We start from the raw sequence: 22,260 nt of genomic DNA on the forward strand, positions 1-22,260 counted from the left end.
ACGATCTCGGCTCACCGCAACCTCCGCCTCCCGGGTTCAGGCAATTCTCCTGCCCCAGCCTCCTGAGTAGCTGGGATTACAGGCACGCGCCACCATGCCCAGCTAATTTTTCGTATTTTTAGTAGAGACGGGGTTTCACCATGTTGACCAGGATGGTCTCGATCTCTTGACCTCGTGATCCACCCACCTCGGCCTCCCACAGTGCTGGGATTACACCCCCATTCTTTTTTATTTTCTTAATTTTGATGTTCATATACTTAAAGAAGAGCATATCATTGGGTCTTGTTCTTGTATCCCATATGATATTCTCTGCTTTTCACGTGTAGTCCATTTACATTTAATGTAGTTATTGACGTGCTCGGGTTTAAGTCTACCATTTTCCTATATGTCTTCTATTTGTTTCATCTGTTCCTTCTTTTTTTTTTACTTTTCTTTCTTACTTTGGATTAAGTGTATTTTAGAATCATCTTTTATCTGCTCTCTTGTTTTTTTTTTTTTAAATAGACTTTATTTTTGAGAGGAGTTTCAGGTTCACAGCAAGATTGAGTAGAAAGCACAGAGAATTTGCCCTGCCCCACCCCACCCACAGCTTCCCCGACTACTGACATCCCATAACACTGTGATTTGTTTCTTACAGTCAGTAAACCTACGTTGACAATTACCATCTCCACTGACTTTTCAGCTTCCTTGTTGTTTATGCTTGTTTGTTTAAACATTCTTGTTGCTTATTTGTTTAGTGTGCTTTAGAGATTACAATATTTATCTTTCATTTATCATACACTGCCTTGAATAAATAGTATATAATTTCCCATAATATGTGAAACGTTTGAGCAGAATACTTTCATTTATGCTTTTCCTTCTCTTGGTGCAATTGCTGTCATATGTTTTATTTCTACCTTTGTTGTAAACGCCACTATTCATCATTATTATTTTTGCTTTCACTAACTGGTAGTTTTTAAAATAAATTTTCATAAACACCCACATATTTACCATTTCCGGTGTTTTTTATTCCTTCCCAAAGATCTAAGATTCCATTTAGGTTACCTGAAGAATGTATTTAAACCCTAACCCTAACCTACTTTAGTATTTGTGTGTGTGTGTGTGTGTGTGTGTTTTGACAGAGTCTTGCTCTGTCGCCCAGGCTGGACTGCAGTGGCGCAATCACTGCTCACTGCAGCCTCGACCTCCTGGGCTAAAGCGATTCTCCTACCTCCGCCGCCTGAGTATCTAGGACTACAGCCATGGCTACTTTTTTAGATTCTTTGTTAAGATGAGGTTTCATTTTATTGCCCAGCCTGGTCTTGAACTCCTGGGCTCAAGTGATCCTTCTACCTCGGCCTCCCAAAATGCTGGGATTGCAGGCATGCATCACTGCACCTGGCCTATCTCAGTTTTTGTTTTCCTGAAAATGTCTTCATTTTACCTTGAGTTTTGAAGGATATTTTCACAAGATGAAGAATTCTGCATTCTTTCAGCACTTTAAATATATCATTCTATTATCTTTGGTTTCCACTGTTTCTGATCAGAAGTCAGCCATAATTCTTATTTTTGTTCCCTTGACTGCGATGTGTCCATATTTCTCCAGTTGGCTCTTAAGAATGCTTTCTTTGTCCTTAGTTTTCAGCAGTGTGATTATGGATGGTTTGGCATGGTATTTCTCTATTTATCCTGTTTAGGATGTGCTGAGCTTTTTGAATCCACGCGTTGCTATAGTTGATCCATTTTGGAAAGTGACACTACCTCTTCCAATATCTTCTTTGTCTCAGTTTCTCTCCCTTTTATTCTGCAACTCCAAATAAAAGCATATTAGCTCATTTAATATTGTCTTATAGTTTGCAAATGCTTTGTTGTGTCTTATTTGATCAGTTTCTTTCTCTGTGTGCTTCAGTTTCAATAATTTTTGTGTCTTGAGTTTATAGATTCTTTCTTCTGCTGTGTCTAGTATGCTATTAAGCACTTCCAAAAAATTCTTTATTTCAGATCCTGGATTTTTCAGTTCTAGAATTTCCGTTTAAAAGTTTCCATTTCAGCCAAGTGCAGTGGCTCCTGCCTGTCACCCTAGCACTTTGGGGGAATTGCTTGAGACCAGGAACTCAAGACCAGCGTAGGCAACACATGGAGACCCTATCTCCGCAAATAAATAAATACATACATAATTTTCAAAATCATTTTTATTTATTTTAATTTTTAATTTTTATTTATTTATTTTTTGAGACAGAGTTTTGCTCTTGTTGCCCAGGCTGGAGTCCAATGGTGTAATCTTGGCTCACCACAATCTCTGCCTTCCAGGTTCAAGCTATTCTCCTGCCTCAGCCTCCCGAGTAGCTGGGATTAGAGGCATGTGCCACTGCATCCGGCTAATTTTTTGTATTTTTAGTAGAGATAGAGTTTCTCCATGTTGATCAGGCTGGTCTCAAACTCCTGACCTCAGGTGATCTGCCCGCCTCAGCCTCCCAAAGTGCTGAAATTACAGGCATGAGCCACTGCACCTGGCCTTCAAAATTGTTTTTGAAAAGTTTTTGTTTCTATGTTGAATTTCCCATCTGATCACATGTTTTGTCTCCTTTTCCACTAAATCCTTCAATATATTTATATATTTTAATGCCTTTTGTCTGCTAAGTCCAACATCTGGGTTATATTGTGTTTGCTGCTGCTCTGCTGATTGCCTTTTCTTCTCTTATTGAAGGGTATGCTCCCTGTTCTTTACATGTCTAGTCATTTTTTGTTATATGCTAAACATTTTAAATGCTTCATTGTAGAGACTCTAGACTACAACACCATCCTCTGAAAAGTGTTGAACATTTCTTTCTGGTAGTTAAGTAACTGGTGGATCATCTTGATTTTGTTAAGGACTGATTTTAGACTTTGTTAGAGTGGGTCTATTTCGGTTGTACTCACAGTTTTAGGTTGAAGTCCTGGCTGGACGTGGTGGCTCATGCCTGTAATCCCAGCACTTTGGGAGGCCAAGGCAGGCAGATCACGAGGTCAGGAGATTGAGATCATCCTGGCCAACATGGTGAAATCCTGTCTCTACAAAAATATATAAATTAGCTGGGTGTGGTGGTGCATGCCTGTAATCGCAGCTACTCGGGAGGCTGAGGCAGGAGAATCGCTTTAACCCAGGAGGCAGAGGTTACAGTGAGCCCAGATTGTGCCATTGCATGCCAGCCTGAGCAACAGATCGAGATGCCATCTCAAAACAAAACAATACAAAATTAAAAAATGAGGGCTGGACCCATTCTGGAGGCTGTAAGCCACTCCCTGCCTCTGGCGAGTGAGCTGTTGGTGTTATCCCCTGCGGGTGTTTCCTGGGGTGGCTGCAACACAGCACCACGCCACTGCACTCCAGCCTGGCCACAGAGTGAGACTGTCTCAAGAAAAAAAAAAAAGAAAAGAAAAAACCATGAAGTCCTTACTCCTAAGGTATGGCCTTTACTTCTGAATGGTAGCCTTTCTAGATTTCTCTGTGGTTCCCTCTTTTTCGGTAACATGCCCAACAAATTCCAGCTGTTTTGCTGCCCTAAACCCGGAGCTTCCTTTTCTCCGCCCGGAGAGGCCTCAGCTCTCTGTAATGTCCTTCCCAGTGCTACAGTTTGAAAAGTACCCTGAGGCAGAAAGTCAATGTGGATGTGTAGTTCAGCCCTGTGTCCTTCCTTCTTTAAAGGACTGTAACATGGCATTGCCTGTGGTCCAATGCCCAATAACTGTTTCATAGATGTTGACCATTTTTGCAGTTATTTCTGACAGACAGATATGTCCAGTATCAGCTACTCTGCCATGGATAGAACCAGAAATTTCTCCTCTGAGCCCTTGCCCTGAGAGCTTGTTTGGAGGTTCTACAGGGGAGCGCAGCCACTCGTGTACCCTTGACTGAAGACCGGTCCTCCTCTGTCAGGGGTGGTTGTCTCTGCGACCCAGCACGCAGCTTCAGGAGGGACACACGTGGGGCGGTGAGGAAGGAAGGAGACACCTGCCCGGCCACCATATCAGCCGAATCAACCCTGATGATCGATGGGGTGACAGATTTGCAGCCGGATCGCTCTCACATCCTCTGAGCCCTTTCCATTAGGCTTTCACCCCACGCCCTCACCCTTTCCAGATAATCAATGGCATCCATACTTCAAATTCTAACCTTCATCATAAGGCCTCATCTAATGTGAATGAAAGCTGTATTTGTCTTTTTTTTTTTTTAATTTGGAGACAGAGTCTCGCTCTGTCACCCAGGCTAGAGAACAGTGGTGCGATCTCGGCTCACTGCACTCTAGCCTGGGTGACAGACCATCCCTCTCCCGGGTGCAAGCGATTCTCCTGCCTCAGCCTCCCGAGTAGCTGGGACTACAGGCAGGTACCACCACACCTGGGTAATTTTTTGTACTTTTGGTAGAGACGGGTTTCACTGTGTTAGCCAGGGTAGTCTCGAGCTCCTGACCTTGTGATCCACCTGTCTCGGCCTCCCAAAGTGCTGGGATAACAGGCGTGAGCCACCGCGCCCGGCCTCTCTCTTCTTAAAACATTTTCCTGTCTTCCAGAAAACCAAATTCCTTCACTTTCCTCCTACTTCACTGATGTCTCCTCTTTATTCTTTGCTCTCGTCCTCCTGACCTCCACGTGTTGGAGGGCCTCAGCATTCACTATAAAACCTCTTTGTTTCTTCAGCCAGACTCTCCTTGCTGACCTCACTGAGTCCCATGGCTTTAAATATCATCTGTATACCGTCAGTTCTCAAAGTCTGATCTCCAGCCTGCATTTCTGCCCTGAAATTCAAACTCAGAGCTCCATCTGCCTCTCAATGTCTCCACTTAGAAGTCTAAAAATCATCCCTTACTTAACACGTCCGAAACTGACTAAGGCTGCCTTTCCCTTGGTCTTACCCATCTAGATACATAACTCCATTTTCCCAGTTGCTCAAGCCAACCACTTTGGAATCATCCTGAAAACTTCTCTTTCATTCAAACCCATATCCAGTCCATCAGAAAATCCTGTTGGCCCGACCTTGGAAAGCTGCCCCACCATGACGTCCCTCCTGGATTACCGCTGTAACATTCTCAATGCTTCTTCGCCTCCTCCCCTGCCTCCTGTGCCGGCCGAGACCACCGCAGAATGTAGATGAGCTGTGTCCTCTGACAGATGCAGAGATTGCAGAGAAGTTAGCAGAGCGGCTGATTACAAGCTGTGGGTGGGATCAGCGATACCAACAAGAGATGGTGACATGTCCCCTTACTCCCAAAGATGGGTCAGAATTAAAGCTGCTGGCCCCCTGATGGGAGCCACGGCCTTTGGTAGAAAAAGTCAGCTACTTCCAGACTACGGCCTAGTGGAGACAGCGAGCCAGGGAAATCAGTGCCCTCCCCTCTCCTCTGGCCCTCTGTTCTCCTGCTCGATCTCCAGCTGGCTGAGCCTGGCTGAAGGGTTGCGGAGCCCACTGATAGAGTCCACAGAGGGCAGCCTCCCGGGGCAGAGAGCACGGTGAACAAAGGGAGAGCACATTTCGAAGGCAATTGGGAAATATCCCAAACCCCTCTGCGTGGCTACAGATGCACACAGCATGCACGGCCCATTCTTCACGTAGCTGCCAGAGTGACTTGTGCACTGCTGGGGACAGAGGTGGGGGCCGTGCCATGGGGGGGATGGAAGCTGGATCTATGGGACTGGAGCGGGGAGTGCTGCCTGCCCACCAGGAATGCTGACCTTTCCTTAAGGGATCGAGAAATACACCTCTATTGTGTTTGCGTTACTAAATATTTGGGAATCTATTACAGTTTAGCCACTTACATTAGACGCGTGTAAAGCAAGGGTCACCGTTATATCATCCCTGTGGGGCCATCAGGGGAATTAAATAAGCAATAAGCTATAATTGCATAGAACAATGCTTGGTATAAGTTCTTAAGCAATTGTAACAATTATTATTATTATTTTTGAGACAGTCTCACTCTGTCTCCCAGTCTGGAGTGCCTTGGTGCAATCTCGTTTCATTGCACCCTCTGCTTCCTGTGCTCAAGCGATCTTCCCACCTCAGCCTCCCGAGTAGCTGGGACTACAGGCACACATCACCAGGCCTGCCTAATTTTTTGTAGAGACAGGGTTTTGCCATGTTGCCCAGGCTGGTCTTTAACTCCTGGCTGATCTTCAAGTGATCTGCCTGCCTTGGCCTCGCAAAGTGCTGGAATTAAAGGCATGAGTCACTGTACTCGGTCCAATTATTGTTCTTATTTAATATTTAAAATAAATATGAAAGCACACTGCACACTATTATGTCTTTACGAATGCCTTGTTACAGGCTTTGAGGGGATTCTTCCAGAGAATTGAAGAACTGTGGAGTATACACGAAGAGAATTCCAGCTGTCTCATCCCACACCCCAAGAGGATGCTGATCCACTTGCCCTCCAGGCAGAGTGCCCAGGAGGAAAGAGAGCTGGTCCCTGACTTGCTTTGGGACCAGGCAGACGTTCCTCTGTGTCATGTTCCAAGCCAAAGCCTTATGAAGGCCTCACACCTTCACGCGTGTGCTTTTGAAGAGTCTGGCTATCCTGCAAGAAAGACCGCATGGAGAGGCCACATAAGACAGGGAGAGAGGCCCCGGGACCACAGGGGTGGAGAGACAGGCCCAGCCATCCTCGTGAACCAGGTGTCCCAGCCTTCTGGATGTCCCCGCAAAGATGCCATGTGCTTGAACCATGTTGAACCCAGCTGACGGCCCCTCCAGCCACCACCCCCGCAGATGATGGAGTGGATGGTTCACCTAGGTGAGCCCTCAAATTCAAAAGCGATCATCAAATGGCTGAGTGGTTTTTTTGTTGGTTTGGTTTGGTTTTTTGAGAGGTCTTGGTCTGTGGCCCAGGCTAGAGTACCAGTGGCTCCGTGCAGCCTTGAACTCCCAGGCTCAGGTGATCATCCTGCCTCAGCCTCTTGAGTGGCTGGGACTACAGGTGTGCACCATCACATCCAACTAATGTTTTATATTGTTTGAAAGAGATGGGATCTCACTGTGTTGGCCAGGCTGGTCTCGAACTCCTGACCTCAAGCAGTCCTCCCACTTTGGCCTCTCAAAGTGCTAGGATTACAGGCGTGAGTCACCATGGATGGAGATAATTGTTTTAAGCCATAAAGGGTTGGGGAGGTTGGTTATGTTGCCGCAGATAACCAAACAGCAAGCCAAGCCTGCAGTGCCTTCCAGTTGGGGGAGCTGGAAGTCCCACCCCACCCGCCGCTCACACGGGCAGGCTTGGGAAGGGAAGGGAAGACGAAGGGAAGGGCCGGCTGCCCTGGGCGAGTTGTCACCAGACGCGCGCAGGTCCTGGATGGAACTCTCTAGGCATCCGTGGTGGGGGAGACCGGCTCCTGCCCCTTGGCAGAGGGGGCTGAGCTCACTCAGCATCTCCATTCCTCTTCTTGATTGGCACTTTAATGAGGGCAGAAGGGGCTGACCCCCTGCCAGGGGGCCGGTTCATGCCCCGTTTATCTCACAGCCCGAGTCAGACTAAAACAACACTGCAGGCCGAGTGGCCAGGAGCCAGCAGGGCCGGGAGCCCCCGCCCTCGGTGATGGATTGAGTGACCGCGGCGAGTTGGCAGCTGAAGTGTGTGGTGGCCGCACCGTCCCGTCAGCCTGCAACAAAGGAGGCCGGCCTGGCCCGGCCCTCACACCAAACAGCTCCCCTCCCTGGGACAGCTCCGAGGGCCGCCTTCCCTCCGTCGCCCTCCCCCAACTCCAACGCCAAGTTCTCAGAGGCAGGCCGGGCGGAGCCCAGTGTGTGGAGGCACTGTCCTGGGGTCCCGGGTGCGGTGCATGCGGGCAGGGAAATTCTGGGCTTGGAGGCAGAGCTGGTGCTGAAAACGTCCTCTCAGGCTCCTGGCTTCAGGGTCCAGCACTGGACCCCTCCTGACGGGCAGGCGACAGGCTCCTGCTCCTGCAACCCCTGGAGGATCCCAGCTGTTTTTTTTTTTACTTGCTGTGCAAACTTGAGTGAGTTTGTGAACCTCTCTGAACCTCTCCTCCTTTGTCAGAGGCAAATTCTGCTTCTATCTGCATCCCTGGGTTCTTGTGAGGATGGAATGAGACTTGCTGGAAGAGCCTCCCCTCCAGAAAGCAGGCCTCAGTTTACCTGGTGGCACTGACCATCTCCCCTGCGCCCATGCCTGGGTTGACTGACTCTGAGAGGAGCCACTGGTGGTAAGGGACCCCCAACTCCCACCATCAGGAAATGTCACCAGCTGTCACCGTAAGTCCCACAGCTCTGCAGCTTCTCCCCTTTTTACACATGGAGAAACTGAGGCTCAGATAGATAGGTAAATGTAAATGTGCCCCATGTCTTGCAGAGAGTGAGACAAGCTGGGGACAGAGCTGCCTGGCTCTGAAGTCTGTGCGGCTGCTCCCAAGGCCCCCTGAGCTGTGGGCTGGAATTTCCCTGTAAGGACGGGGTCGGAAGTGATAGCCCCCAGTGCTTGCAGAGGCAAAGCGCCAGAGCCCTGGTTTGCAGCATGAGCCTCGCCAGCCAGGAAGTGCTCAAGAGGGCAGCCTTTCCCATGCCCTGCTGGGGCCACAGGGTGTAGCTGAGCTCAGCAGCTTGGAGGAGGTGCAGGGCTCCAGCCTCAGCCCCTGGGTCTCCAGGTGTGGGGACCTACATCGGGGACAGGACAGTCCTGGCAGGCCCAGCTGCTCTGTCCCCAGAGCTGGGGAGGGGAGAGGACAGAGCTGGACAAATGGCTCATCGGATCCCGGAGATCCCTGGAAGGGGAGGAAGGGGCCTTTCCGGGCCTTGTCTGGACAGCTCAGTCCTCCCAGGAGGGGAAGAAACCAGCCTCCGCTTGCAGATTTCACCTCCCTGTGAACTCCCGAAGGGCAGGAGGCCAAGCCGCAGCTGAGGTCAGAGAAAGTAGCAGGGTGACCGTGGGGCTCCGTGTGGCCCCCCTTACTCTCTGCCGTGGGCCCTCTGAAAACAGCCTCCTGCTCCTAACTCCCCCAACAGCCTTTCCCCACCACCAGACAAAAGATGGGCTGCCGGGGCAGTGGATCAGGGCTCTGAGGGTGGGCTAAACCAGGACAGGCTGCCCCCAAAGTCTGATTCACCAGATGAGGAGAAACCCAGCTCTTTGGTCCCAAGCGTCTGGGTGCTCCACCCTGGCCCCGGCCCTGAGTGGGCCCTTACCACTGTTTCTTCCTGCTCCAAGTGCTTTGCATGTATCATTCCCTTTGTGTCAAAAAGTCTTGTCTCCTCCAGGCTCGGTGGCTCACGCCTGTAATCCCAGCATTTTGGGAGGCTGAGGTGGGCGGATCACCTGAGGTCGGGAGTTCGAGACCAGCCTGACCAACAGGGAGAAACCCCATCTCTACTAAAAATACAAAATTAGCCAGGCATGGTGGTGCATGCCTGTAATCCCAGCTACTCAGAAGGCTGAGGCAGGAGAATCGCTTGAACCCGGGAGGCGGAGGTTGCAGTGAGCCGAGATTGCGCCATTGCACTCCAGCCTGGGCAACAGAGTGACTCTGTCTCAAAAAAAAGAAAGTCTTGTCTGCATTTGCCTGGTTAATTCTAAGTCAGCTATCAGAGCTCCTGGCACATGTCACTTCCTCCAGGAAGCTTTCCGTGACTGACGCTCCTTCCGGTAGACCCCTGGACAGAATAAGCCCTGCACTGTGCTGTAGCCCACGGAGCTCGGCCAGCCCTTCCTTTGCAGCTTGCATGTGTTAAATGTCGTGTTTCACGGATTCATGTTGATGATGAGCTCCCAATGGCAGGGGCTATCTCTGCTCACCTTTCCGTCACCAGGCCCAGAAGACAGCCTGGCCGAGGCGGGTGCTTGATGAGCACTTGTGACTGGATGGCATTGCCCAGTGTGCCTCTCCCAAGGAACTGTGAACTCCACTGGGGCAGGGACATGTCTGTTTTGTTCACCGTTGTATCCCCAAAACTCAAAGTCTTGCACCTAGAATGCTCTTCTTGGATAGTTGATAAATGAATTAAGTTTGCTGCAAAAGAAAAGAAAGCAAGAACAATAAAAACTACTACCATAAAATCAGAAAACTGACCCAGAACAGAGTGTGAGGCAAGAGACCCTCTGAATGAGAAGATTCTAAGTCCTTTCATTTCAGAAGAATTTTTCTGTGTGCGTCAATGAGCCAAATCCCCAGGGCACCAATGACATCAGGGAAAGCTGCCTGAGCCCGGGACAAAATCAACTAAACTGCTCTAACTGCTAAACCTCCCGGCTCTCATTCAGCCCGCTGGATCTTAGAGAGTCGGCGGGTGGTGGGGGCGGAGCAGCAGGGGTGTGACTCTAAAGTAACCCAGGACCTGAAATATTTCCAATATTCTAAATTTTGTGAACAAAGTAAAATGTCAGGGAAGAGGAAGCAAAAGAGTGGCTACGATATATAAAGAGTTCATTAAAATAAACAAGAAAAGCATTGAGTTTAATATAGACGAACAGAGAACGTGAAAGAATCACTTACACGTGAAGACATCAGAGTTGGGCAGTCAGCGTTCATTGAATGCTTATCTGTCTTAGACGCTGAAGAAAGTTTTACAACTCACTTAATTAACACAGAGAGTATAGCAAGAAAATCCAACCAAATGGCCAGGGACAGTGGCTCCCACCTATAATACCAGCACTTTGGGAGGTTGAGGTGGGAGAATTACTTGAGCCCAGGAGTTCAAGACCAGCCTGGGCAGCATAGCGAGATCTCAGCTCCACAAATAAAATCATCAGCTAGGCATGGTAGCACACACCAGTGGTCCTGGCTACAGGGGAGGCTGAGGTGGGAGGCTTATTTGAGCCCAGGAGGTCGAGGCTACAGTGAGCTGTGATCATGCCGCCACATTTCAGCCTGGGTGACAGAGTGAGACCCTACCTCAAAAAAAAAAAAAAAAAAGAAAGAAAGAAAAGAAAAGAAAAATCCAACCAACAAATGTACATGTTTCTAATTTTTTCTATATTATTTATGAAGTTCTGTAATATGTTAGTTCGTCCCAAGAAAATTCCTGCATTCCTGTCTTAATTAAATCTCTCCAGCCAGCCAGTTTTCTGCAGAATATAATTCATTCATTCAGGTATGAAGTGATGGAAACTATTTACATAGTCACAACCCCTGATAACTACATCTGGGATAAAATTAATTTGTTTCTGAGGCGCCTGGTTTCCGCAGACGATGTCATTACTGTTGTATATTCAAATCGCTCCTAAGACTCATTTAGGGTGATTCTGAGAGACACTGGCAATATGGAGATAGGTCGTAAGCTCTTGGGACAAAGACCATGTTTGTTTTGTTTTTAAGTTTTGTTTTTTTGAGACGGAGTTTTGCTCTTATTGCCCAGCTGGAGTGCAACGGCACAATCTCGGCTCAGCGCAACCTCTGCCTCCCAGGTTCAAGTGATTGTCCTGCCTCAGCCTCCCAAGTAGCTGGGATTACAGGCGTGCACCACCGCACCCAGCTTATTTTGTATTTTTAGTAGAGACGGCATTTCTCCGTGTTGGTCAGGCTGGTCTTGAACGCCTAACCTCAGGTGATCGGCTCTCCTTGGCCTTCCAAAGTGCTGGGATTACAGGCATGAGCCACCTCGCCCAGCCAAAGACCATGTTTTGATTTTGGTATTCTGAAAGTACTGCATGTGTCTAAAGCTCCTATAAATAAACACGTAAAGATCAAATGATTGGCTGAATTGGACAAAAAGAAAAACTTACCAGCTGGAAATGGCATTATCCCCAGTTTATAGCTGACACAGTTGGAGCTCAGAGGTTAATTAACATGGCAAGCTCACGTGCTCTGAGTTCACGTTATTGTCCTCACTCATCATCAAAGAGGGGAAGACTAAGGCAGCATTAAGGGACTATTTTATATTTACAACATTAACCAAAAAAAGGTTTTGTTTTTTTTTGAGACAAGGTCTTGCTGTGGCACTCAGGTTGGAGTCCAGTGGTGTGATCATGGCTGAGTGCAATCTGCCCACCTGGGTGGCACCACGGGTGAAACCACAGGCACGTGCCCCCATGCCTGGCTAACTTAAAAAATATTTTTTTTTTAGAAAAGGGTCTCCCTACGTTGCCCAGACTGGTCAAACTCCTGGGCTCAAGCAATCCTCCTGCCTCAGCCTCCCAAAGTGCTGGTATTACAGGCATGAGCCACTGCCCCAAGAAAAAAACAAAATGTTTTTAAGGGCACACCCATGACTGTGAAGCATGCAGAGAAGTCCAGGCACTCACTCTGCTGTTGAAGGTATTGCAAGTTGTTGTTGTACTTAGAAAATAACTAACACCCAGAGAAAGAATGTCGTGAAGCGATATTTCGATCCCAGTAATCCTCTACTGGAGTTCATCCCAAGGAAAAGGTTTATGAGATGCAGAAGGCCAGAGCCGCACAAACATGCACGGTTGCGTGACTGTCAGTGGTAAGGACTGGGAACAACCTAAACATCCACTATCAAAAAAAAAACTTCCCCAAAATACGGTAATACTGCATGAAGGGATAACAGAAATCTATTCAAATGATATTTAAAGGGAGAACTGTAAAGATTATGTGGAAATACAAAAAACATCTATGAAAGTATTAAGTAAAAATCATAAATTATAGAAATGAGTGAAAAAATTACGTACTTGGCGAGTGCCCAATTTTTTTTTTCCATTTTTTCCTTTCTTGTCACGATACCATCTTTGTAATAATACTGAATAAAGATTTTAAAATAATGAGCCCATGGACAGACCATCTTCTCTGGGAAGCCCCTGGCCGGAGAACTGTGGGAAAGGCAGGAAACAGAAAGGTCACAGTCCCCGGGGGAAGTCCCACCGCGTGGTGGGCAGAGCTTCAGGAAGAACCTGTTTCTCTGGGGAGCAGGATGGTGACCACCACCGTGACCCATTTTGAAAGTAGTCAGCTCTCTTTGAAGGATCACATCAGTTTAACTTGTGACCTTCTCCTTCCTTCCTTCCTTCATTCATCCAACACATCTGAATGGAGCACTTCCTCTGTGACAGATGCAGGGTGTTTTTTGTTTTGTTTTTGAGATGGAGTCTCACACTGTCAGCCGGCCTGGACTGCAAAGGCATGATCTCGGCTCACCGCAACCTCCGCCTTCCAGGTTCAAGCAATTCTCCTCCCTCAGCTTCCTGAGTAGCTGGGATTCCAGGCACACGCGGCCACGCCCAGCAAATTTTTGTATTTTTAGTACAGACAGCGTTTCACTATGTTGGCAAGGCTGGCCTCAAACTCCTGACCTCGTGATCTGCCCTCCTCGACCTCCCAACGTGATGGGATTACAGGTGTGAGCCACCGAGCCTGGCTGTATCATTTTTATAATTAGAAAACACAGAGCTATGGCTGGGCACGGTGACTCATGTCTGCAATCCCAGCATTTGGGAGGCCAAGGCAGGTAGATCACCTGAGGTCAGGAGTTCGAGATCAGCCTGGCCAACATGGCTAAACCCTGACTCTACTAAAAATATATAAAAATTAGCCGGGATGGTGGCGTGTGCCTGTAATCCCCTCTACTCCAGAGGCTGAAGCAAGAGAATCACTTGAACTTGGGAGGCGGAGGTTGCGGTGAGCTGAGATCACGTTACCGCACTCCAGCCTGGCGACAGAGCGTGACTGTCTCAAAACAAACAAACAAAAAACCCAAAAATCATCCAGCTAATTTCATGTTAATAAACAATGGTAATGGGCCGGGCATGGTGGCTCACACTGTAATCCCAGCACTTTGGGAGGCTGAGGCGGGAGGATCACTTGAGGTTAGGAGTTTGAACCAGCCTGGCCAATATGGTGAAACCCCATCTCTACTAAAAATACAAACATTCGCAGGACAAGGTGGTGGACACCTGTAGTCCCAGCTACTCAGAAGGCTGAGGCAGGAGAATCACTTGAACCCGGGAGGCGGAGGTTGCAGTGAGCTGAGATTGTGCCATTGCACTCCAGCCTGGGCAACAGAGCGAGACTCCGTCTCAAATAATAATAATAATAATAAAATAATGATGATTTATGGAGTCCCAGGAAGATTCCGTGAAATCAGACGCCTCTTCATAGGAGAGCCAGAGTCTCATTCTTTCCACCCTGGGCCCCAGTTCCCCATCTCCCTGGCCATAGCCCATGATGATGGGTGATGACCCCAGGGTTCATCCCTATAGGTCCCTGTCTAGGAGCTGGCAGCCTCCTGACCCCGGGAGGATGGGACAGGAGGGTGTGACTAGGCTGGGCAGCGAGCCCCACTCTTAAGAACACAACTCAAGGGACTGGATTCTTGACATGATTGGCTCAAAACTGGGTACATTTGTTTCATGAGAAAGATGGCTCTGGGTCTAGTGGAAGAGCAGGCAACCTGTGAGTCCCCAGTCCCAGAAATACAGACCTTGGGGGTTAGAGGGCAGCAGGGATGGTTCGATCCTCCCTTCTTACAGGGACCTCAGGCCTATCAGCACCAAATGCACCCCCAGGGAGAGAAGAAACTTACAGGCGGCAGGGACAAAGCATTCAGCTTTCCATTTCCTCCACGGGGTGTTGGCCACATTTGCACGTCTGTGACTTGGAGAACAGGGCAGAACGCTCCTGCCTGCTTGCCAAGCTGCAGGCATAGTTCCTCCTCCTCCACCCTCTCTCCAGGGGATGCTCACTTCCCAAGCAGCTGCATTTTTTTTCTCCTCCTCGGTCCTGGAGAAGGTTGACATTGAGTTCCCATTTCACAGACACCCAAACTGAGACTGCAGGGCCTGAAGCCGTGATGGCAAATGACAGAGCCAAGGTCCTGACTGCATCCTCCCAGAGGCTCATCTGCTCTGGGTCCTCCCTGTGGACAGGATCAGAGGGTACCCTCGTTAGGGAGATGGGGTCGCCTCCATTCGACAACAGGAGGACAGTTTGCCAAGAAGTCCAAGGGCAAATCTCAGCTCATGAGCTTGGCCTGGGCCTGCTACTTCCTGGCCCATGACACTGCCCCATGACCCTGTGTATCTGCTCCTCCCAGCTCTCGACCACGCCTCATACCACCCTCTTTACACGGGTGTCCCTCCTGTCATTCGGACCTCAGCTCAAAGGCCACCTCCTCTAAGAGGCCTCTGCTGACAGCCCCCACCAAAGCCGCTCTCCAAGGATTCCATCCCCCTGACATTTGCCCTGTGGGTGGTCTGTGCCCACGTCTGTCCACCCACCTCCTGCCCTCTCTCTGTCACCCTCCCCTCTGTGGACACAGGCACCGGCACAGTGCCGTGGAGTGAGGGGACATCAGGCCACTCGTAGGGCTCCAAGGCATCCTCCTGTGCCTGCCTGGGTCGCCCTTTGTCCCAGCCCAGCTCCCAGTGCATTCAGACCCTGCATCTTCTTGGGGCACCATCTGAGGATCTGGGCTAGGCGGCCAGCATCGGAGGAGATGGGCCAGGATGGCGGTGGGAGGCCGGGGCCTGTCACCAGCCCACCAGATTTCCTCCTGCCCTCCTGCCGACCCTCCTTCCTGGGGGGATCGGAGACTCCCACTGTCTCCCCCAAACCCACAAGCCACCCACTCTGTGGCCACCTAGAAGTTTCCATCCAGGCTGCCTGGCCCAGGTGGGCTCCAGTGAGAGAGCAGCAAACCCTTTGGGGCAGGAGCCTGGAGCCATGGCCACTGCCTGGGGGTCTCTGAACCCACTTTTCCAGAGGGAGAGCCTCTTCCCTTCTTCTCTGAAGGTGGAGCTGGCCCCTAGGGGTGGCTCAGGTTGGAAACAAGCAAAGAGAAGAAGGATTGGGTGAGAAGGTCACACCTCAGAGCGCCAGGGTCAACTTCAGGGTCCCCTGTCCCCATCAAGGGCAGATGCCAGGGTTCGCCAGGGTTGTGTGACCAGGCCAGGTGAGGGCATTGGAGAGGGAGGGTGGGGGGGAGGGAAGGAGGGAACTTGGCCACCCTGTCCAAGTGTGGACCCCAGGCTGGGCCAAGCCCTCAGCTTCCAGATGAGGTCACGGCAGCTCCTCGCTGGGCCCTTGGCTGGGGAGTCTGTCCCAAGCCCTCCATCCTCAGTCTCACCTGGGCTGGCAGTGGGGGAAGAGGCAGGTGACAACCCCCCCGAGAGGTGACAGCCCCGGGGCGGGAGCCGCCGCCACCTGAGAGTGGGTGAGGAGCAGGTTAGCTGGGTGAAAAGTTCACAGTGAGGGGAGCTGTCTGTTCCCTCGCTTAATTTATCCACTATTTGGCTAACCTTGCTCTGAACCCAGGCCCTGAGACCCCTCTCCCCTCTCCCCCGCCTCCCCACTGGGCTTCCAAGCCGCCACCAGACCTCCCGCCCATGCCCCGAGGCAGGGACATGCTGGCCTTGACGAGGCCTGGGGCCGGGGCGCGGGGAGAGGCTGGCTGCCTGGCCAGGCGGTTATTTATGACCGGAGCCTTCCCATCTTCAGTAACCAAAATAAAGTCCGGTTGCCTGCGAGGTCCAGGCCCCCGAACGCCAGACATCCGCCAGCCTCGGAAGGCGCCCCGCCCGCCCGCCTTCGCCAAACACACAACTGCTCGGGAGACAGTGACCTTTCCTGTGGGGGCCATCTGTCATCCTGGCTCCCGGCAGGAGCCAGACATATGGACCAGCCAGCCTCGGAAGGGAGGCCAGCCTCCTTCCCTGGCCCTGGGGTGGCCTCCGGGCCTTCTGTCTGCCTCTGATGGCGCAAGGTCTGATCTCGGAAGACTCTTCCTAGTCCCCGTCTCCCTTTCCCTTGCGGGGATATGAAGAGAGAGCTCAGAGGGAGTCAGGTTGGGGGTGGAGGGCAGAGGACAGTCGTGGCCATAGTGACGGTGCTGCTGACCACGAGGGGTCCCAGGCTGTGCAGAGTGCCTGGCACGTGTGACTTCCACCATCCATGAAGCAGCTTGGTCTTCCAGCCTGAGAGACGCGGCTCGGGGTAGGGCTGAGTCACCTCTTTTGTTCTCCGAGTTAGTGGTGACCGAACAACCCAGGTCACTCCGACCCCAAAGCCAGCGCCCTCGGCCCCTGGACTCTTTCCCATTCTCACTTTTCATGCTTTCATTAAAATCCCTTTTTGGCAACTATAAACGTCACTTGTGTTGGCAGCAGCCAGTGGAAACACGAAGATAGACAAAGAGTGAATCACCCCAGCCGCGGCCCCGCCCCCGTATCTCAGGTGACGTTTCCTCCACGGTCTCACACTCACCAATGAACACAGCGTGTGGACACCTGGGCGTGTGTGTCAACCGGGAATCGCTTGTTTCCACAATAACACGATCCCCAGCACGGATTCCTCCGCAGCTGTTTACTAACCGCGCCACGAGGGGCAGCCCCGGCTCCAACACATCTGAGTCATTCTTATGAATAGCTGCACGAGATTCCTAATCTGGGATGAATCTCGGCTAACATCACTTGCTTACTTTTTTTTTTTTTTGTATTTTGTTTTTTTGAGACAGGGTCTTGCTCTGTCATCCAGGCTGGGGCTCACTGCAGCCTTGACCTCCCAGGCTCAAACGATTCTCCCACCTTAGCCTCCTGATGGCTGGGACCTCAGATGCTCAACACTACATCCTGCTAACTTTTAATTTTTTTGTGGAGACAGGGTCTAACAATGTTGCCCAGGCTGGTCTCGAACTCCTTTTAGAACCAGCCTCAGCCTCTCCAGCTGCCATTTTTCTCCCCATAGCTGGGGAGTCGTGGAGCAGGACGAATTCCACTCCTGCAAGGAAGGCCAGAGGCAGAGCCAGACGGTGTTGACCCCAGGGGTTCCACGTCCCTGTCCCAGGGTGGCCCATGATGGCCTCCCAGACAGGCCTGGTCAGCTGCCAACACTGCGCTGCCAGTTACCCACCAGGGCACCCACCAACTGCCAGTCAGGAAGGGCCGGCAGTCAGGAGCGGTCACAAGCAACCCTCCTGCCTTGGCCTCTCAAAGTGCTGGGATTACAGGCATGAGCCACGGCTCCCAGCCACTTGCTTGCTTTTGTAGGAGGCAGGGCCTACATACAGTGATAGCTGGGTCACTGTCACATGGGCGTAACCACCCATCTAACCACCCCTCAGGTCATGACACCCAGTGTTTCCTGCTCCCAGAGGATTTCCCCCCAGCCATGCCAGCCCTAAAAGTGACAGCAGGGCTACCCTGATCTCACAGCGGAGTCGCATTTGTCTTTCGTATCTGGCTCCCTTTGCTGAAATGTTTTGGTGAGTGTCACCCATGTTACTGCATGTGGCTGGGATGTGTTCCTCGTCATTGCTGGGTAGCGTTCCCTCGTATGAGTACCTACCATAATTCATCCACACGCCCACGGGTGCAAATCGGCATCACTTCTTATTTCTTTTTCAACACAAGTAATGCTTCCAGGAGCATTCGTAGGCATTCCCCTTTATGTGCCAGCACTTTTGTACATTTAGGAGAGATTCCCGGCCAGTCACGGTGGCTCACGCCTGTAATCCCAGCACTTTGAGAGGCCGAGGTGGATGAATCACCTGAGGTCAGGAGTTTGAGACCAGCCTGACCAATCTGGTGAAACCCTGTCTCTACTAAAAATACGAAAAATTAGCCAGGTGTGGTGGCATGTGCCTGTAATCCCAGCTCAGGAGGCTGAGACAGGAAAACTGCTTGAACCTGGGACGCGGAGGTTGCAGTGAGCTGAGACCACGCCATTGCACTCCAGCCTGGGTGAATCCAGATGGGATTCACTCAGGGAAAAACAACAACAAAACAACAAAACAAAAAACAAAGGAGAGACTCCATCTTCCCATGTATTGATGAGAATTAAGTTTTCTTTGATGCTCGTCCAGGGAGATAATGTTTCTTCCACTCTGGAAAATCATCCAGCAAAATTGATGGAGCTTCATTGGCTAAACCAGGTCAGAAAGAGCCTTTTAGGCCTTGCTGAAGAGTCATATAAGCTTTATCCGGTGGGCAATGGGGAGCCATTGAAGGTTCTACACAAGGGATGGCACGGGCAGGTCTGTGTTCTGGAAAGGACTCCCTGGCTGCATGGTAGGGGACTCAGAGTCCATGGAGTGGGACACTGTGGAGGCAGTTAGGAGACTGTCCAAAAGTGCAAGTGAGGCAGAGGGAAGGGGAGGCCGAGGGAAGAGGGAGGGGAAGAACTGTCAGGACTTGCTGAGAGATCAGACAAGGGCACAGCTCAGGGGAGGAAGAGCTGGGAGAAGGATGCTGGTGTCCAGGGAGCTTGTTCCTGCCTCCCCTGGGGCCCCAGGCCACAGCAAGGCAGCCTCATCTCAGAAGCCCAGCCCTGGAAACAGGTGGCAGGGACCAGGTCCCGCCCCATTCTCCCACGTCGGGTCTGGGTGCTGGCCGCTCCCTGAATCCTGATTTCTTCATCAGGCAGGGCCCACAGCCCCACCTCTTGGGAGTGAGGAAGGAGGAAATACATGATGCAAACTCAGCAGCGCCCCGGAAGCGTCACAGCAAGATGGAAGCACATGGTGTCACCACGGTGACATTCGGCTCTTCGAGGTCTGGGCCCTGGAGCTCCTCCACCTGGCCAGTCCTCCATGACACACACTGGTCCTCAGCCCTCTGCCATGTCCCTGTAGTGGAGGGATGACCTGCTGCTCCCCCCATCCTACCCTGGCCCTGGGCCAGCACCCCACCCTCAGCCTCCCATTGCCCACCAGGACTGGTCTTTCTTCCCTGCCCTGTCAGCCCCTCCCAGCCCAGGCACGGAAACCTGTTCTTTTTCCTAAGGGGCTTTCTTGGCCTGGGGGGCTGGCACGAGACACAAAGCACTGGTGAAGTGGGCACCCGCCGCATAGTGCCTGCACAGAGGGACCAGCCTTCTCCTTCAGCCACCAGGCCCCCACCCCGGCCCTGTTCAGCCTGCTCAGATCTGCCCACTCCATACAGCAGCCCTTCCCACCCTGGCCACCTCCTCTCTCATCTGGATGGTGAGCGGGCTCCCTGCTTCCGCCTGTGTCCTCCACTGTCCGGGCCGTCTGCATCCGGAACCACCTTTCTCAAATGTGGGTCTCATCATGGCTCCTCCCTGCTCTAGCACCTTCTCCCTTAGGAAAAGATCGGAAATCCCTGCAAGGCCTATTATGCGCTCTTCAATGTGGCATCTCCCGAGCCGGGGCCCTGGCCTGCATGCCTTCACTCCAGCTGCTCACCGCCTTCCACTGCCTGGAACACCCTCCCCTCCTCTCCAGCTTCGCCTGCATGCTGGCTCATGCCTCGCTTCCCCCAAGGCCTTCCCACCCCATCTAACAAGCATCATGGCCCCCTTTCACAATCCGATGAAAGCTCAGTGCCCACGAGCCCCTGCCCAAGTTCACGGCCGCACTCTCACTGCCTGACCCACAGTTGGCCTTTAAGAACTATTTGTTGGAAGTAGAGTGACATTGAATGAGCAGGGACAAACCAGCCACCCATTCCAACATTTCCCGAATTCCTCCACCCCAGGGCCACTGGCTCCAGCTCCCAGAGGGCACTGCTGGCCCCAAATGGCCTCTCGCTGTGGCAGGACAGGGGCTCCTGCTGCCCCGTGAGGACAAAGGGCTTTTAGAACCAGGCCCAGCCCCCCCAGCCGCCATTTTTCTCAGGGATAATTCCACTCTTGCAAGGAAGGGCAGAGCCAGATCCAGAGCCAGAGCCAGAAGGGGTTGACCCCAAGAGTTCTGTCCCTGCCCCAGGGCGGCCCACGATGGACTGCCAGACAGAACTGGTCAGCTGCCAACAGCACACTGCCAGCTGCCCACCAGGATGCCCACCGACTGCCAGTCAGGAGGGGCCAGCAGTCAGGAGGGGGCTGCCAAGGACCTGTCACCGTGTTGGCCAACTGTCAATCAGGAGAGGACAGAGACCCGGGAGCTCAGGACGCCCGTCAGAGCACAGGCCAGCTGTCACTCAGAAAGACCCAGGGGCAAGTCAAGGAGTCTACCCATGGCCATCCTGGTGACAGCTATTGCTTTTAGCACCCAGCATCCTTTCACTCTTCCCCTGGCAAGGGCACCCCATTGGGCTTCCAGGGACCCTCGCCGCTCCAACTTGTAGCCCGGGTGTCTCCACGGCCTGATTCCCTCCTTGGCTGCAGAGACAAAAGACCACAAGACTCAGGGCTGGCCAATCAGAGCATTGTATTCCTCTGGCCGCTGTGATTGGCTTATACATGGACATGTGACTCAACTCAAGCCAATCAGAACCAATTAAAACTAACTCTGGGTCACTAGAGAGAGATTCTTCCTGCTGCCCTGGTACCTGGGAGGTGGCTGTCAGGTGGAGCTGACGCAGCCAGTTGTCATCATGAGAGTAAGATGTCTGAGGATGAAGCCGGCCCAGAGGATGTGGACATGAAGGACAGAGAAAGAGAAATTGGGTCCTGGCTGCATCCTGGAAACACTGCTTGCACCCTGGATCCAGCCATAACTGAAACAGGTGATCATCGGCTTTCCAGTTACATAAATCAATAAATTCCTCCCTCACGGAGGCCTGTCTGCTGGTCAGGGCTCCAGCCCTTGTCTGAGGTGTGGGATGTTTCCAGAGGAACTTCTGACTGAAAGCATGAGACAAGCAGGCCCCGTACCTGCTTCCCCTCCCCTGGCTGCTAAGGCGTGGGCATCCTCATGACTCGATGGATCGGGTGCTCCCCCAGCCTTTGACTCAGCAACGAGGGAAGCAGAGAAGCAGGGAGGGTGGGGGTGGCAGCAGCAGGGAGCACCCAGGGCCAACAGGGTCTCCTAGGGTTCAGTGGTGAGAGCTGCAGCCGGGGCATCTGCTCCCACCAGACCGGCCTAGGGCAGGATTTGCAGGCTGGGGTATGACCACATCTCTAGGGGTCTGCCTAGGCTTTGAGCTCCCTACATCCATTCCAGACACTCTGCAGGTAACATCAGTGTCCTTGCCAGGGACTAGGATTCCCTGGGGAGGGAGTCCCTGACTTGAGGCTGCTGAGCCCCTGGCTGGTTTACTGCTGCTCACACACTGAGCAGGAACCCTGTGAATGCCACTTCCTCATTCATTTCTCTTTTTGAGACGCAGTCACGCTCTGTTGCTCAGACTGGAGTGCAATGGCATGATCTTGGCTCACTACAGCTCAGGAGATCGTCCTGCCTCAGCCTCCTGAGTAGCGGGGGCCACAGGCACGTGCCAGCACTCCTGGCTAACATCTTTAATTATTTTTGTAGAGACAGGGGTTCCCTGTGTTGCCCAGGTCTGAGACTCCTGGGCTCAAATGATCCTCCCGCCTTGGCCTCCCAAAATGCTGGGATTACAGGAGTGAGCCACTGAACCCGGCCTCATTCTTATTAAGTGTCCCTCAAAGCACCTGGCAGAGTGCTGGGTACATTTTAGGGGCTCCGAGAATTGGCCAGGGGAGCAGTCT

Source organism: Cebus imitator, unplaced genomic scaffold (assembly GCF_001604975.1).
Source record: "Cebus imitator isolate Cc_AM_T3 unplaced genomic scaffold, Cebus_imitator-1.0 Scaffold15, whole genome shotgun sequence".
Classification (NCBI taxonomy): Eukaryota; Metazoa; Chordata; class Mammalia; order Primates; family Cebidae; genus Cebus; species Cebus imitator.